The 15,897-nt window shown below is 46.3% G+C and overlaps 1 non-coding gene across 1 annotated transcript; it reads right to left on the bottom strand.

Moving 5' to 3' along the window:
* Positions 1-597: 597 nt before the first annotated feature.
* On the bottom strand, positions 598-706 carry LOC144700320 (small nucleolar RNA R71). Its single transcript, XR_013580702.1, has one exon. It is a non-coding gene; the product is annotated as a small nucleolar RNA R71 (small nucleolar RNA).
* Between the last annotated feature and the right edge of the window lie 15,191 nt (positions 707-15,897).

Genomic DNA, 15,897 nt, shown 5'->3' with positions numbered 1-15,897 from the left:
CAATTCTTGAATTATGATTGCCTAATGAGTTCTTGAAACAAATGACCTTATATAGGCCTTGGAGGAAAGAGAAAATAACTAGAAAATAAGGCGCAAGAAAGCGTGCATCACGTCACGCCAAAGGGCAGTTGTGGATCTGCCTTTGGCGTCGTGTCATGACGCGCGTGGAGACGTGCGCGGGTGGTGACGTGGCGGACGACGGTTGTGGCGTGTTGACTTCTTCGTTGACTCCTGTTGACCGAGGTGGGTTGACTTCTGTTGACTTCATCTTTGGATCCGTAACGTCTGTGTTGACCCCGACTGCCTGCGGTGACGTGTCCCAGGCTGATGCATTGGCGTCCTCGCCATCACAATCTTTACCTGAATTTAATGGACATTCTGCACAAAAACCCTTAGAATTTTTAGATGATTTCCACATTAGGTGTTCTTCACAAAACGTGCCAAGATTATCTACAGAGATTTTAAAAATGAAGTATTTTCCTCTAACTTTAAAAGATAAAGCTTTCTCTTGGTATCGTAATTTAGGAATTACCTTCAACTCTTGGGATGAGATGTATGGAAAGTTTCTGCAGAAATTTTACCCTCTCTCCAAAACCCATTTTTATAGAAGAGAAATTCATAATTTCCACCCCCATGAAGGCGAAGCGTGTAGTGAAGCCTGGGAGAGATTCAATGACCTGGTGAGGAAATGTCCTCATCATGGAATTGAAAACTGTCAATTAGCCCAAATTTTTAATGAATCTCTTTCAGATTTCATGAAAAATAAGGTGAACTTAGCCACCGGTGGAACTTTTTACACTGCATATGAAGATGAGGTTTTTGATATTTTGGAGAGAGTTGCAGAAATTGATCTGCAGGAGATTGGAGCAAATCAGAATGGGAGAAATGTGCAGCCAAAGAGGGCAGTAGTGCTGCAGGTGAATGCTAAGGAGGTGGAGCTGCATGCAGGCCTCAAGGAGACCAATCAGAAATTCGAGGAGCTCACCTCCACATTGAGGAATGTTTTCCTCAATAATTCTCCTATCATAAAAGCTAAAATCTGCTCTCTCTATTTCAGCAGAGATCATGAAGATGGAGCTTGCCAGTCCATGGAGGAGGAAGTGAAGGCCTTCAATCAACAACAACAACCATGGACTGGACAAAAGATAAAAAATTTCCAAAGTGGAGAGGGCTTTAACCAAGGCAGCAAGTCTCCATTTCAATCTCAATTTCAGCAAAAACACCAGTTTCAACCAAGACCTCAGCAACCTTACCAGGTTCCATCCCAAACTCAACCAGATTTTTCTGCTCTAACCCCGGTTATTTCAGACATGATAGAAAAGCAGAATCAGAAGTTGAGAGCGGAGATGGAGATGCGGATGCAGGTGATGATGGAGTTTCAAACAAAGCAAATGCTGGAGTCTCAAGAGCAGACAAGGAAGCTGCTGGAGAGCCTAAGGCCTGGAACTGCCGAACCTCAAGGCAAGCACTTAGAACATAACTGTCAAGCTAGTAGATTCCCTACTCCACCGATGATTAATCAATGCAATTTACTTCACGTAGAACATTCTATTCACGAAGAGATAAATAAGGAAGATCTTGAAGTTCTAGCAATCTCAAAATTGAGAAGTGGGAAAGAACTTCAGGATCCTTATCAGAATTCTGTAGAGAATTCAAGGAGGAAAAGGAGCAAGGTAGTGAAAAAGGGGAACCTTCCTATGAGAAGGAACCTCTACCTTCCACTCATGCTCAAGATGTTCCTTACCCCTCTGCTCTAAATAGGAGAAAACCTGTTTATGACTATGAAAGTAGGTTGCTAGAAAACTTTAAACAAGCCACCATGACCGTGACTGTAGAAGATATGCTTAGGTGTGCGCCTTCCTTGAAGAAATATCTTAAGGATTCTTGCACTAGTAGGAAGCCGAGAGAAGTGGTGAAACTTTCAGAAAATGCCTCTAGTATTCTGAATGCTATCCCTATCAAGATGAGGGATCCAGGAGCTCCATTGATTACATGTGAAATTGGAGGAAAAACTTTCTCCAAAGTTTTATTAGATACCGAAGCAAGCATAAGCATCATTCCGACAGCTTTATACGAGGAATATGGATTTGGGGAATTAGAGGAAATCCATATGGACTTGCTCCTAGCTGATGGAACTGTTAGGCAACCTGAAGGGAGGTTGACTGGTGTCATGATCACTTTAGAAAACTGTGAAATCCCTGTAGATTTCATAGTGACTGGCGTAAAAATATCAGGGAATATTAGTTTAGCTCCTATCACTCTAGGAAGACCATTCTTAGTATCGACAAGGACGATCATGGATTGGGAGAAGGGGACTGTAGAATTTAAGATTGGGAAGGAGAGAGTACAAATTGACATATCAAAAATGATGAAGTGCCCCTTAGGGAACAATGAAGAACTAAAACTTTGTACAGAGGATGAAGGAGAGGTTGAGGTGATGAAGGAATATTTATCTTGTGTAGACGAGCGAACTTTAGAAGATGAAATTACAGCTACTCCGTCGGTCGAAGTCAATCTAGAGTTAAAATCTCTACCATCCTCCCTCAAATATGCATACTTGGACACCATGAAAACCTTACCTGTGATTATATCTTCATCACTTACCCAAAAACAAGAAGATGATCTACTCAAGGTACTTAGAGATCATAAGAAAGCACCAGGGTGGACGTTTGATGACATACGAGGTATTCCTTCTTCAATCTTGAACATAGGATATTTTTGGAGGAGGAATCTAGACCTTGTACAGAACATCAAAGGAGGCTCAATGCCGTTACATGAGAGAAGTACTTGAGAAGGAAATACTGAAATGGCTAAATGCCGGAATCATATATGCCATATCCGATAGTAGATGGGTGAGTCCCGTTCACATGGTACTGAAGAAGTCCGGAGTGACTGTAGAAGTGAACGAAAAAGGAGAGGAAGTGCAGAAGCGGCTAACCATAGGATGGAGGGTCTGCATCGACTATAGGAAGCTAAACAAGGCCACCAAGAAGGATCATTACCCACTACCCTTCATGGACCAAATCTTGGAAAAACTATCCGGGCAGCAATTCTTTTGTTTTCTTGATGGATATTCAGGATACAACCAAGTAAACATTCACCCTGAAGATCAAGAGAAGACGACCTTCACCAGTCCTGTAGGGGCATACGCCTTTAGGCATATGCCTTTTGGGTTATGTAATGCCCCTGCCACATTCCAAAGATGCATGAACGCCTTATTCTCTGATCTAGTGGGAGAATGCTTAGAAATTTTCATGGATGATTTTTCTGTCTTTGGATCTACATATGAAAACTGCCTCTTAAGTCTCACCAAAGTATTAAAGAGATGCATTGATTCCAACCTCGTACTAAGTTGGGAAAAATCTCATTTCATGGTGCAAGAGGGGGTGGTGCTGGGTCACATGGTAAGCAACCGTGGACTGGAAGTAGACAAGGCCACGATCGAAATCATCCAGGGCCTTCCACCTCCAACCAACCTAAAAAACCTTAGAGGTTTTCTTGGCCACGCTGGTTTCTATGGACGCTTTATTATGGATTTTGCTAAAATTTCTAAACCCCTTACTAATCTTTTATCGTCTAAGAATAATGAGTTTGAACTAACACTAGAAGCTAAGACTGCATTTTACACTTTTAAAGAAGCCTTAGTGAATGCCTATCTTGCAAGGGCCTGATTGCCCCCTTCCTTTTGAACTGATGTATGATGCTTCTGATTTTGCTGTAGGAGCAGTGTTAGGCCAAAGAATCTATAAGAAACCAGTGGTCATATACTATGCCAGCAGAACTTTAGTCGACGCACAATTGAATTACACAACTACAGAGAAAGAGCTGCTGGCAATCATCTTTGCATTAGAAAAGTTTAGGTCTTATTTATTAGGTAGTAAAGTTACTGTTTTCTCTGATCATGCAGCTATTAGGTACTTATTAGCGAAGAAGGAGGCTAAGCCTAGATTAATTAGATGGGTGCTCTTATTACAGGAATTTGATTTAGAAATTAAGGACAAGAAAGGATGTGAAAATGTGGTTGCAGATCACCTATCTAGAATTTCAGGCACCCAACCTGAGTTAATAAATGATGAATTTCCTGATGAACATGTTCTAACGGCACAAGGAACATCGGTTCCTTGGTTCACACATATTGTCAATTTTCTTGTTTTAGGAAAAATTCCTACAAGTTGGACATCCCATGAAAGAAAGAAGCTGTTGAAAGACAGCAGATTTTATTTTTGGGAAGACCCGGAATTATTCCACCAAGGGCTGGACCAAATATTGAGGCGGTGCGTACCCGAAAGCGAGCAAAGGAGCATCTTGGAATTCTGCCATGCAAAACCAGGAGGAGGGCACTACTCGGCTAAGGTAACAGCTCACAAAATTGTAGAATCGGGATTTTTCTGGCCTACTCTGTTTCAAGATGCACAAAAGTTTTATAACAACTGCCTAGCTTGCCAAGCCTCGATTAACATTAATAAGAGAGATCGTATGCCCTTACAACCCATCATAGAGGTAGAGATCTTTGATTTATGGGGAATAGATTTTAGGGGACCCTTTCCAAACTCTCATGGGTATGAGTACATTTTGATGGCAGTCGATTATGTGTCCAAATGGGTGGAAGCCATCCCCACAAAGACCAATGATAGCAAAGTAGTGACCAGTTTCATAGAAAAAAATATTTTCTATCGATATGGATGCCCAAGGGCCATAATTAGTGATGGAGGTTCTCATTTCACCAATTACAATTTTAGAACCCTCCTAAAGAAATTTGGTGTCCATCATCGAGTCACTACCACGTATCATCCCCAAGCTAATGGTCAAGTTGAATTGTGCAACAGAGAGGTCAAGAAAATCCTAAGGAAGATAGTGCGTCTTGATGGGAAGGATTGGTCTAGGAAACTAGACGAGGCATTATGGGCCTCTAGGACAGCCTACAAAACCCCTCTAGGAATGTCACCATTTAGACTAATTTTTGGGAAAGCCTGTCACCTACCCTTAGAATTAGAACACAAGGCACTATGGGCAGTTAGGAAACTTAATTTGGCTTTAGATCAAGCAGGCAAACAAAGAATCCTTCAATTGCATGAGTTGGAAGAACTCAGGAATGAAGCCTATGAGAATTCAAAGATCTATAAAGCCGAAATGAAGGCATTTCATGATAAAAGTTTGAGGAGAAGGATATTTGTAGAGAATCAAAAAGTTTGGCTTTACAATTCGAGGTTAAAATTATTTCCGGGCAAGTTGAAAACTAGGTGGGATGGTCCCTTCATTGTACAACAAGTCTTTGAAAATGGAGCAGTCATGATTCTAGATCCTCAGTCTCAAAAATGTTTCACTGTTAATGGACAAAGACTTAAGCCGTTTTTACAGGATGAAGATTTGCATGGACCTATTAATATCTCTCTAGAAAAACCTCCTAATGATAGTAGCATGATCTAAAAGGTATTTTCATTTTGTTTTCTTGTTTTCTTCTTCTTGCTTTTTGTTTTGTTTCTGTTTTCTTCCTTATGTTGCGGCCTCACCTATCCAAGCCCGCCTACACCACACTATGGACAAGACAAGTTGCCAATGGCAGCTCTCCATTCCTTGGTTTGCTTTCTCTTTCTCCTTGCTCCAGTTTACTTCCCGTCATGTAGGAACATGCCATTTTTATGGAGGGGAGGGGGATCAAATCTCATAAAAAATGTTTCCGTCATCAATGAAAATTGTTTTTGTTTTTGCATGCACCAAACCAAGGATAATTGATGATATTAGGAGACATTCAAGCGATGATAGACATGACATTGGAATTCTTTTCAAGGGTGAGTGGAGTTGAAAGACTTCCCAGCTAAGGATACCCAAGGTGAACCAAGCCTAGCTAGGTGCACGGATGTTCATACTAGCTGAAATCCACAAATCTTATCATCATATTTCTCTCATCTCGTTGATAAGCCGAAAATAGGGGTACAAACTATGCAATTTTTAGCCCTTGTCGTTGTGGATTTTGGCTTATGCAATAAAATTTATAAGAACTCCACTTAAGACGTATAGTGATAAGTACGAGTGTCGTCCAAGGGAAGCTAGTAAGGAATTCGATTTGGTGATTGTATTGGTCGTTTCACTGTGATTAAACTGAATTTGATCTTCAATGAGGATCAAGTCACCCTAATTAGATGAGAATTTAGAAAGGGTGGTAGAAGAGTTGAGATGAATAGAAGAAATATGGAGCTCTAAATTGGCTTCTTTGATCCTAATAAAAGGATCCAAGAGGTCAATTAGAGAGGTTAAAAGGGAATTTTTAATTTGAGTTTGGTTTGTTTTTGCAACTTTGATAATTCAGCACTGAAATGGGGGTAATTTAATCTCCTAAGAATTAAAACTAATTTTTTTAGAGTTTTTCTTTGGAATGCAGTTGAATGCTTAGTTGAGTCCCTCAAGTTCTCCTCTCAATCCTAATCAGGGCTTGTACATGCCACTCAAGCCAAGCGATTTAGAATTTCATATCAAAACCAAGAAGAAGAAACAAGAAATTGAACTAATCTCATTCAAAAGGCACAAATCCAAATACAATCAAGGAAAAAGTACCAGATAACTTGATCCAGGGTGGGACTTCTCTCTGTCTTGCAGTTGTGATAGAGAACCATCAAGAATGAGCTCCCCCTCTCAAAATTTATCTTTTATACTTAGGTTATTTGGTAAAAGTTATTAATAAATCAATTTTAAACCAATTTAATCCATTGGATTTAAAATTGATTTATTTATTAGTTTCATTTTTAAACGCGCAATGACGTGTCGCTCTCTCATTGGCTGGCGCATTTTGAATCCTCCTTTTTGCAGAAAAGTCCTTAAAAAGCCTGGAATTGCTTTTGGACGCCGCCCAAAAGTAATTGCGTATATGCCCCTGGCGCACTCTCTCTCCTCCGATTTCTCCTAAAAACATTAAAAATATATATTAAAAATTGCAATAAAACCCTGTAAAATTTTAAATTGGATCTTTACGCCTGCAGTGGCGACCGAGAGCTGTTTTCAGGGTCTTTTGCAACAAAAGTTCACAAAAAGGCCCTTGAAAGTTCGAAAATAATAAAAATACTTCTTTTTCTATTATAAATATACTTTTTTTCCTTGAAATAAATACATTTCCTCTTCAAATAAATCTCAGAAAAATCCTAAAAATTCGTAAAAAATTCTAGAAAATTCTAGAAAATTCACTGATTCATTCCCATGCTGATAAATGTCGAAATAAAATATTAAATATGCCATTTTCATTCAAAAATAATTATTTCGAGCTTCAATAAATCCTTAAAATTCATAAAATTAACAGAAAATTAGGTAAAAATCAGAAATCACTAGAAAACACCATTTTCATGTAAATATATGATAACAACCCCATTTTAAGCTCTTTAAATGCATAAAATCATGCTAATAACATGAAATAAAGACATAAGTTAGGGTGTTATCACTCGTCATCCACCTCGGGTTGAGTTAATACTTACATGCATGAAACCCTTAGCTTTAGTGGAGGGTAGGGCTAGTGTTGGCTCAATGGCATTATTACTTATTGATGTGAGTGAAGCTCCCTGAACCAAGAGGAATATAAAACCTCTTCAGGGGAATAAGCTGTCGATCTAGTAAGGATGGCACATGGGTAGTGGATAAGTGCCATCAAATGCAAAGTAAAGAAGCTGCATCAAGTACTACAAGCTTAAAGCTGGCATCTCAGAAATTAAGTTGATTGTCATCAAATATGACCAACACGCAGCAAATGTAATTGAAAAAAAAGGTGGAAAAGCTGTCTCCCATGTGTTTGAGGCGACGATATTATAGCCATTAGAAGTGAGCCAGCATTAGCACTGCTCTCTACGCCTTGTTCAGTAATGCGCTTTGGGTGTTAACTCGACCTTATCTCATATGATATGTACTTAACTATATCTAATCCATAGATCAGAAGTGCACTTAGTTTTGGTTGAAGGCTGAAATAGATCCTTAGGAATCTCCCTAGGCTGGTTATGCTCAATTGACAAATACATTCCTTGATGAGAACAAGAATCAAAGCTATCAAAAACAAGGAGTCAACTAGTGATCATCATTTATTCTCAATCGTGTTTCATTACTAAGGGACTAGTAATGATTTAAGTTGGGGGGTGTTTGATGACTCTAAATATGTCATAAACTTATTAAAGATTCACAAGCATCAAAGTCTCATTTGCATACATTTAGTCCACATTTGTCATATCCTATGTGCATTATTTTCATACTTACTAACCCCACTTGATTCTTTGAATCAAGTGGATTAGAACTCACTTCTTTGATTAATGAGTTCAGATGTGGATCAAATACAAGAGAGAAAGAATTTGACGAAGAGAGGCTGGCGACATTTACAAGGAAGAATAGCCTAAAAAAAACTCCAAGAAGCACACAAAAGAGGGAAAACTATAAATAGCCTCTTGAAGAGCATTTGGGGTTGTCCAGAATTTCTGTCTCAACAGTTTAGGGCTTGGAGAAGAAGAGTTCTGCACCCTCCAAGAGCTGATGAGCATTGAAGCTGGAGAGAAGGAGCAAGCTGAGTAGCTTGAGCCAGACGACCTCCACCTCGCCGCAAGGATCGTGACACAAGGTTGGAGTGATTTCCCAAGCTTCAGTGATTGTGTAATTCTCTCTCTATCAGACAATCTAGGTTGGGTTGGAAGACACACACCAGTGGTCTTCCAACAGTTCCAACGGATGTTGTTCTTCGTTTTAGGTTGACTGCAAGTTTATTGTCTGTTCAAATGGACTTTCTTCTCGTCTTCACCCAAATCTACTATTTTCCCATTGCATCTAGCTCAAATTTTTCCTCCATAGCATCAGCCAAAGCCGCGCACAGCAAGGCTGCGCACAGCCAAGACCGCCCGCAGTCAAGGCCACGCGCAGCAAGGCTGCGCACAACCACGCCGTGCGCAGGCCACGCCCGTGCACAGCAGGTGCCATACGCAGGCCACGCCCGCGCACAGCAGACGCTGCACGCAAGGCAACTGCGCGCAGGCCACGCCCACGCACAGGCGTGCTCGCGTGCCGGTACACTGCATGCGTGCGTGTGCCACACCTAGACACACCCGCAAACACATCTGCACGCAGCTAAGGCTGCGAGCAGAAGTTGCTGCTAGTGAGGCTGTTGGGTGTTTGTTAATTTGCCCCAAAATACAGGCGTGAGCCTGTACAAAAGGAAATAGTTTTTTTTTTACGATTAGTTCTTGCAAGCTAAACCGAAAAGGAAATTCCAAACACTTTACTGAAGATTTACTAAATCGAACTTATTAAAGAACATTCTGGAGACGTCTCCGATAGATAATTTAAATGATTATTGGGGCCGAATACAGAGATCTGATAGCATAGATTGAATTGAAAAGGAATTAGTACTTTCTATCTGCTCCCTATGGATCAACAGCTTACTCGCCCTAGGGTTGTGAGGTTAAAAATTATTGTTGCATAGCTCAAATCCTCACACCATTAACCAGTAAATAACCAGTAAAAACCACATAATTTGGGCTTATCAACGACAACACCTAGAAGCTGAAACTCTTGGATCTTCAAGAAGCGCCCTCGGAGTAGTCTCGATGAGGAGGCGGTGACGATACTGAAGAATTGCTAAGCTTGAATCTTTAAGAACGGCCTCGCAGTGGTCTCGACGAGGTCGTGAGGTGGGACTCATGGAGTAGTCTCGACGTGAGAAGGTATAGTGGTGACTCACGGAGTAGTCTCGACGTGAGGATGTATAGTGATGACTCACGGAGTAGTCTCGACGTGTGGACATGTAGTGACTACGAACTAACTACAAAGGCAGCGGCATAAGGCGGCTGCCTCTACGTTCCATCGAAGGACTAAGAAAGCTATAACTAACTACGAAAGCTCTAACTAGAGGGTTCTAATTGAGTAGGCTTGTGACTATAAGGGTTCTAGCTAACTACAAATGGACAGTCACTGATGTGAGCATTGGCGGTGGCGGGTCGCCAACAAGTCCTCGGAGTAGTCTCGATAAAGAAACGTTGGCGACGATGACCTCCAAGAACTGCAAGTCTTCTGGAATCGTCCCGGAGTGGTCTCGACGTGGCGATTGATGACGACGCATGGAGTAGTCTCAACATGAGTGCAGGCAGCTAAGGCAATCGAAGATGGTCGAGGTAGCCGTATGTGGCCGGTCGAGGTCGTGGTTGGGCGGCCTGTGACGGTCGGCAGAGACGGAGAGCAGAGGCGACCAAGGCAGCCGAAGAGGCGGAGGGCAGCCGAGGCAGCTGAGGGTCATGTGGTGATCGACAACTATCGAAGCGGTCAGAGCGGACGTGGGCGGTTGAAGCAGGCGTAGTCGGCCGGAGGAGGCCGGAGGGACTGGAGGCCGTCGGAGGGGCTAGAGGCCGTCGGAGGGGCTGGAGGCCATCGGAGGGCCGGAGGTGGATTGGCAGACGGCGGTCGGTTGCCTGAGGGTGGTCAGGCAGGGCGCGCGTGGTTGCCTGGCGGCGATGGCAGTAGTGGCCGCGCAGCGATGGCCGTGGAGGCCGTGGCGGCGCGCGGTCTTAGCGGCCATGGGCGACTGGGCAATCGAGGGTGACTGGGTCGCTTTGACAGGGCGGCCCGGATGGTCATTGGCCGCTGTAAGCCGTCGGAGCCGGCCGGGAGCATTGAAGGCGGCGGGGCTTCTCGAGACAGCCTAAATGGGCCGGAAATGGCCGGAGGGTAGCCAAGGTTGGCCTGATACGGCCGAGGCAGCCAGAGGCTGCCGATGAGGGTGGCCGAGGGGCTCCATAAACGCCGAGGAAGCCACAGCGGCCGGAGGCGGTTGATAGCGATCCGAAGGTGATCAAGGGCCCGTGGCGACCGGAGAAGGGCCTGAGGGGAGCGACGAAGGCCAGAAGCACCAAGGTAAATGGCCGAGGAAGTCTCTTGGCCGCCAAGGTGGAAGCATTGGCGGCGCCGGCGAAGACGGTGTCGGAGCTCCGGCAAAGACGGCGGGAAATGCCCTAATGACATTTCTTGGTGGCATTTCCATAAATTTCTCAAACTTCCAAAAATCACAAACAAACTCTGTAAATACTCCTTAAAATGCCTAAACTATTCAACGGGGCTACATTTTGAAAATCCTTTTCAATTTCACCCATTTTTATTACAAGGGGCAAACTTTCTTTTATAGGGAAGAAATATGCCCAAATCAATTAGGGAAATAGAAACAAACATACAACAGAAACAACAACAAAAAAAAAATAGAAAAAATATCTCCTTTGATGGCGAAGTTATCAAGCTATCCGCGTTTTTTTTCGTAGGTTTAATTAAATTTTTATTTTTTAGGATTAGTACTTTCCCCTTATTTTTCTCATGGGTCCTATATAAGGAACCCCTATGTAATAGAATAGGTAGATTTTTCCTTTTTGAGAAAACAATTTTTGGAAGAGAAGAGAGGTCAGAGAGACATTGAGAAGCGCGCGCCGCCCCTCCAACCGGCGCACGCGCACGCCCGTGCCGCTCAACCTCCCAGCGCCGCGCCGTCGCGTGCGCTATTGCGCCGCGCCCGCGCCTGCGCTGCCGTCGCCCGCACCGTCCGCCATCCGTGCCTCGCGCCCACGCACCGCCCGCGCCGCCATCGCGCCACGCTGCGTGTCGCGCGCAGCTGCCGCCTGGCGGTTGCCAACGCTCCGCGAGCTGCCGCCACGTGCTGCCGCTCCGCGACGCACCCGTCGCCGCCGCTTCTGCGCCGACCTGCGCGCCGCCGCCGCGCAGCCGACTTGCGCCGCCACCTACCGCATCGATGCCCCGCGCTTCGCCGCCGCGCCGTGCGTCGCCGCCGCTCTCGCCCGACTTGCGCCGCCTTACTCCGTGCCGCCGCGCCCCAAGCCCCTCCACGCCGCTGCGCCCCGCGCCACCCATCCGTCCGTGGACGCCGACACCTTACCCGGCTCGAGCCACCGAGCCCAGGCCACGCTGCCGTGTGCCTTTGCTCGGCCGACACGCCCATGGGCCAATCGGCCTCTTGGGTCGGCGCCAGCCGGCCTGGCCTATCAGGCCAAGCCGCCAAAATCGTGCTCCGAGGTCCCGTAAATCCGCGCCCTGAAGCGCCGCAAACCCGCGCCCCGAGGCACCGGTTACCCTAGCCACCCATGCACGCATCTTGAGGGATGCCATGTCAGCCCTAAGCCCTTATTGGTCTGCCTTAGTAGCGCGGCCGGCCCGAGGCGCTTCAGGGCCAGGATGCCCTGCTCGCGCCCAGATGTGCGTGCGCACCGTGGTCATCTGCGGCCCAGACCGCGGCCCAGCCACAGCCCATTCCGGACTCGCCGTCGCCGCCGCCACCTAGGCCGCCGCCACCCCAGGCCACCGTCGCCTCCGCTCGCCGCCGCTATCTCTGGCTGCTGCCGCCGCCGCCGCTACCTTTGGCTGCCGCTCGTCGCCGCCGCTCGTCACCGCCACCATTGTCGCTCGCCGCTCGCCGCCACTAGCGCTCGCCGCTCACCGCTGTTGCCACTGCCGACGCGCTGCCGACGGCGCCGCGCCGACGGCGCTGCCGCCGACGGCGCCGCTGCCGACGGCGCCGCGCTCGCGCCGCCACCGCTCGATGCCACTGCCGCTGCTGCTTGACGCCGCCGCCGCTCGCTGTTGCTTGACGCTGCGACCGCTCGACGCTGCTGCCGCTTGATGCTGCTGCCGCACGACGCTGTTGCTGATGCTGCTCGCCGCCGCCGCTCGACACCGCCGATGCTCGTCGCCACCGCTTGTCGCCGTCGCTCGCCGCTTCCGCTCAATGCCTCCGCTGCCACCCCTTGCCCCACTGCCTCCGGCCGCCGCCCGTTGTTGCGTCCGATTGCCCGCCGCCGCTGCCTCTCAAGCTCACCGCATGCCGCCGTCGTCGAGAGCACCGACACCGCGATGATCGTCGTCGCTCCCTATTTGCTGCCATCTTCGTCATCCGGCTGGCTGAATCGCCCCGCCCACCGGTAGTCGGGCCCACCAGTGCCTCGACGATTACCCGTGGAGCGCCGACCACGTGAAGATAGAGACACCCTTCGGCCCCCAACGAATTGAGGATCTCGCGCAAGACCTTTATCGGACACCCACCGAAAGCGGGACGTGCCGTCCAAGATTATTGCCCTCTGAGAAGGACGAATGGATCAGCACTCTCTGCCGTAGGACGTCGACGACATCCGTCCTGCATCATCCTTAAGGCATGATGGTTGCATATCACTTGTGAAATGGTGTCCTCCGATCAGGTTTGAGTCATCTGATTGTCCATCATTATGGTAGCTCACTTGGCTTGCTTTTTGTTGAAGATTTGAACTTAAAGAGATCAAAGGCTCATTAAGGGCTCATTAAATTCATGCAAGCTGAAAACTCTGGGCGACTCCTAGAGCTCTGAACATGGTTGGGCCTTCTTGCACCTCTTTTCCTTAGCCCAACCACATTCAGAGCTCTAGGAGTCACCCAGAGTTGCAAACGAAATATGAAAATGTCAAAACTCTAAAAGTTTGATTATCGAGTCATATGGGGTTAGTCAAAAAAATACTTACACATACTCAATTCCGAATTTAAGCAAGTTTCATTAGTTAAGTTATAAATGATGTTTAAATGATAAATATAAATATTAATAGTCATTAAATAGTTCACTCAAATATGTCATTTATAACCTACTATTCGATTCATCAAATTCCTGATTTGAGTGTGGAATATAGTCTAGTTCTGCGTGTCACTGCTGCTCGCTTTGTATTACCAAGATACTATGTGATTGAGATGATTTGATCAAGCTCCTGCTTCCAGTTCTCCTGCAATCTTATTGTGTGTTTTTGGCTGGAGTTTGAGCGTAGTCTAACATCAAGTGTGGCAGACCACGTCAGCACTATTGTTATATTTTTCTCATTTGATGACCAAGCTTAACTGGATACGTTCAACGATTGATCACATACTACCTTTGTATGTTGCTCTTGATTCTAAAGGCATGTATAAGGCGATGACTGCTCCGTCTAGGTTAAGTGGTATCAAAGCCATGCCATCCAGGAAAGTTACAAAAGTTGGGGAGTTGACTGTTGCTTACATTGCAGTCTGGCACGCCATATCAACCACGAGTCATTGAGTTATCAGACACCATCTACAACCACCAAAAAAGAAGATATAGTAATATGGGCTCGTACGTTATAGCAAGTCATGAGAGAGCGGTTGCGACATGTGGGCAAACATTCTTTGACATCATCCCAACATTCAGAATACGATGAAATAGAAGACCCTCTTCCGTAAAGATCGAGTGAGGCCGTTTGCTCATTGAGACCAATCACTAGTGAGAGCTGAAGATGGTGGGAGAGACTGCTAGAGTCTCAAAGTTGACATTTTGACGTTTGATGGCGAACATGGTCCCGAAGAATACTACGATTGGAAAGACATAATGGATGCCTATTGTGGGATTGAACGGTTTGTGCTACACCATAGCGAGGAAAGGAACATCAAGTTATGCAGCGGTGATGAATAATGTGGGTGTACTGCAAATGATCACTCGATAATAAAATTGACAAACATCGACAAACACTAAGTCACAGTGATGTAACTACCGACGGACACTAAGTCGGGATCAAATGGCTCATGTTATTCCACAAGGAGGACAATGGCAGTCATGCCATGCAGTAGAGATGGATAATACTGACGTAATGAAAATGATAATTGATGTGAAACGACGACGGCCGGGATCGATCGGCGCGTTTCACGTCACAGGATTATGATGCGAATGTATGGGATGTAAGCCGAATGATGAGAAAATACGAATGAGCAGATAAGGACTTGACGGATAGCGACGTCGGTCGTACCGATCAACAAGAGAGGAGTGATCCTAAGATCAAACTCCCAATGACCCGCTGGACCTACTAGACGTCTACTAAGTGAGGGGCGTCTAACAGCCCTGGAGCGTTCGGCGTCCCATTCGGATGACAGTCCGTCTACCACAAGAATCCCTACGCTCGACAAGGTGGCTAGTTCTATCCGATGGTGTTCGAGAATATCGCGGTAGCGGACGCGATAGGGGAAGACGAGACTGTCGAAGATAATAATACTGGAGTTTATGGAGGGGAGACGAGACTGACCTTTGTATCGCTTAGTCCAAGGCGTCCAAGTCGTCAAGCGGATGCTTACTATCGGATCATGCGGGCGAGTGTCCTTGACGAGGACGAAATCGGGTGGGGATGGTGCAACAGCAGAGAGTTGAGTCCACGAGTGGCGTGTAGCAAGAGTCGGAGCAGAGGGCGCACAAGGCGCTTGGCTGGCGCACGGTGCAGCCGTGTGGGCGGGCAAGACAGCGAACCAAGTATCGTGGGAATAGTCGTGTGGGTGGGGCAGAAAACCAAGAAATCGATTATGGCGTAGAGGGTGGGAGTCAAGAAATCAAGAAAGGTGAGGGCGATGGGAGGGCGAAGGGGAGGACAAAGGGGAATCAGGGAGATATGGTGAGATCAAGAAATCAAGAAATCATGAAATCATGAAATCAAGAATTCAAGAAATCAAGAGGAAAGAAAGGTGGACGATCAAGAAAGGCAATAGGAGGCGGTTGGGAATCAAGAAATGATGGGGAAAAGGAGGGTGGGCGATCAAGAAAGGCGAGAGGAGGCGGTTGGGAATCAAGAAACGATGGGGAAAGGAGGGTGGGCGATCAAGAAAGGCAAGAAGACGTGGTTGGGCGATCAAGAAGGGCAGGGGAAGGGGAAAGGGCGATCAAGAAAGGGTAGGCGAAACGGTTGGGCGATCAAGAATTTCAAGAAAATGGAGGATGAGAATGGGTGGCGTTCAAGAATCGGCGGGAAAGATCAAGAAATGGGGTTAGATGATCAAGAAAGGTGAAGGGTGGCGTCCAAGGAAATGTGGGCGAGATGGGCTGGATGAAGGAGAAAGGGGAGGGGGTGGATGTGGTGGAAGATGGCAGGGGGGGGGGGGAATAAA

Source organism: Wolffia australiana, chromosome 2, assembly GCF_029677425.1.
Source record: "Wolffia australiana isolate 7733 chromosome 2, ASM2967742v1".
Classification (NCBI taxonomy): Eukaryota; Viridiplantae; Streptophyta; class Magnoliopsida; order Alismatales; family Araceae; genus Wolffia; species Wolffia australiana.
This window is presented reverse-complemented; position numbering and strand designations above follow the sequence as displayed.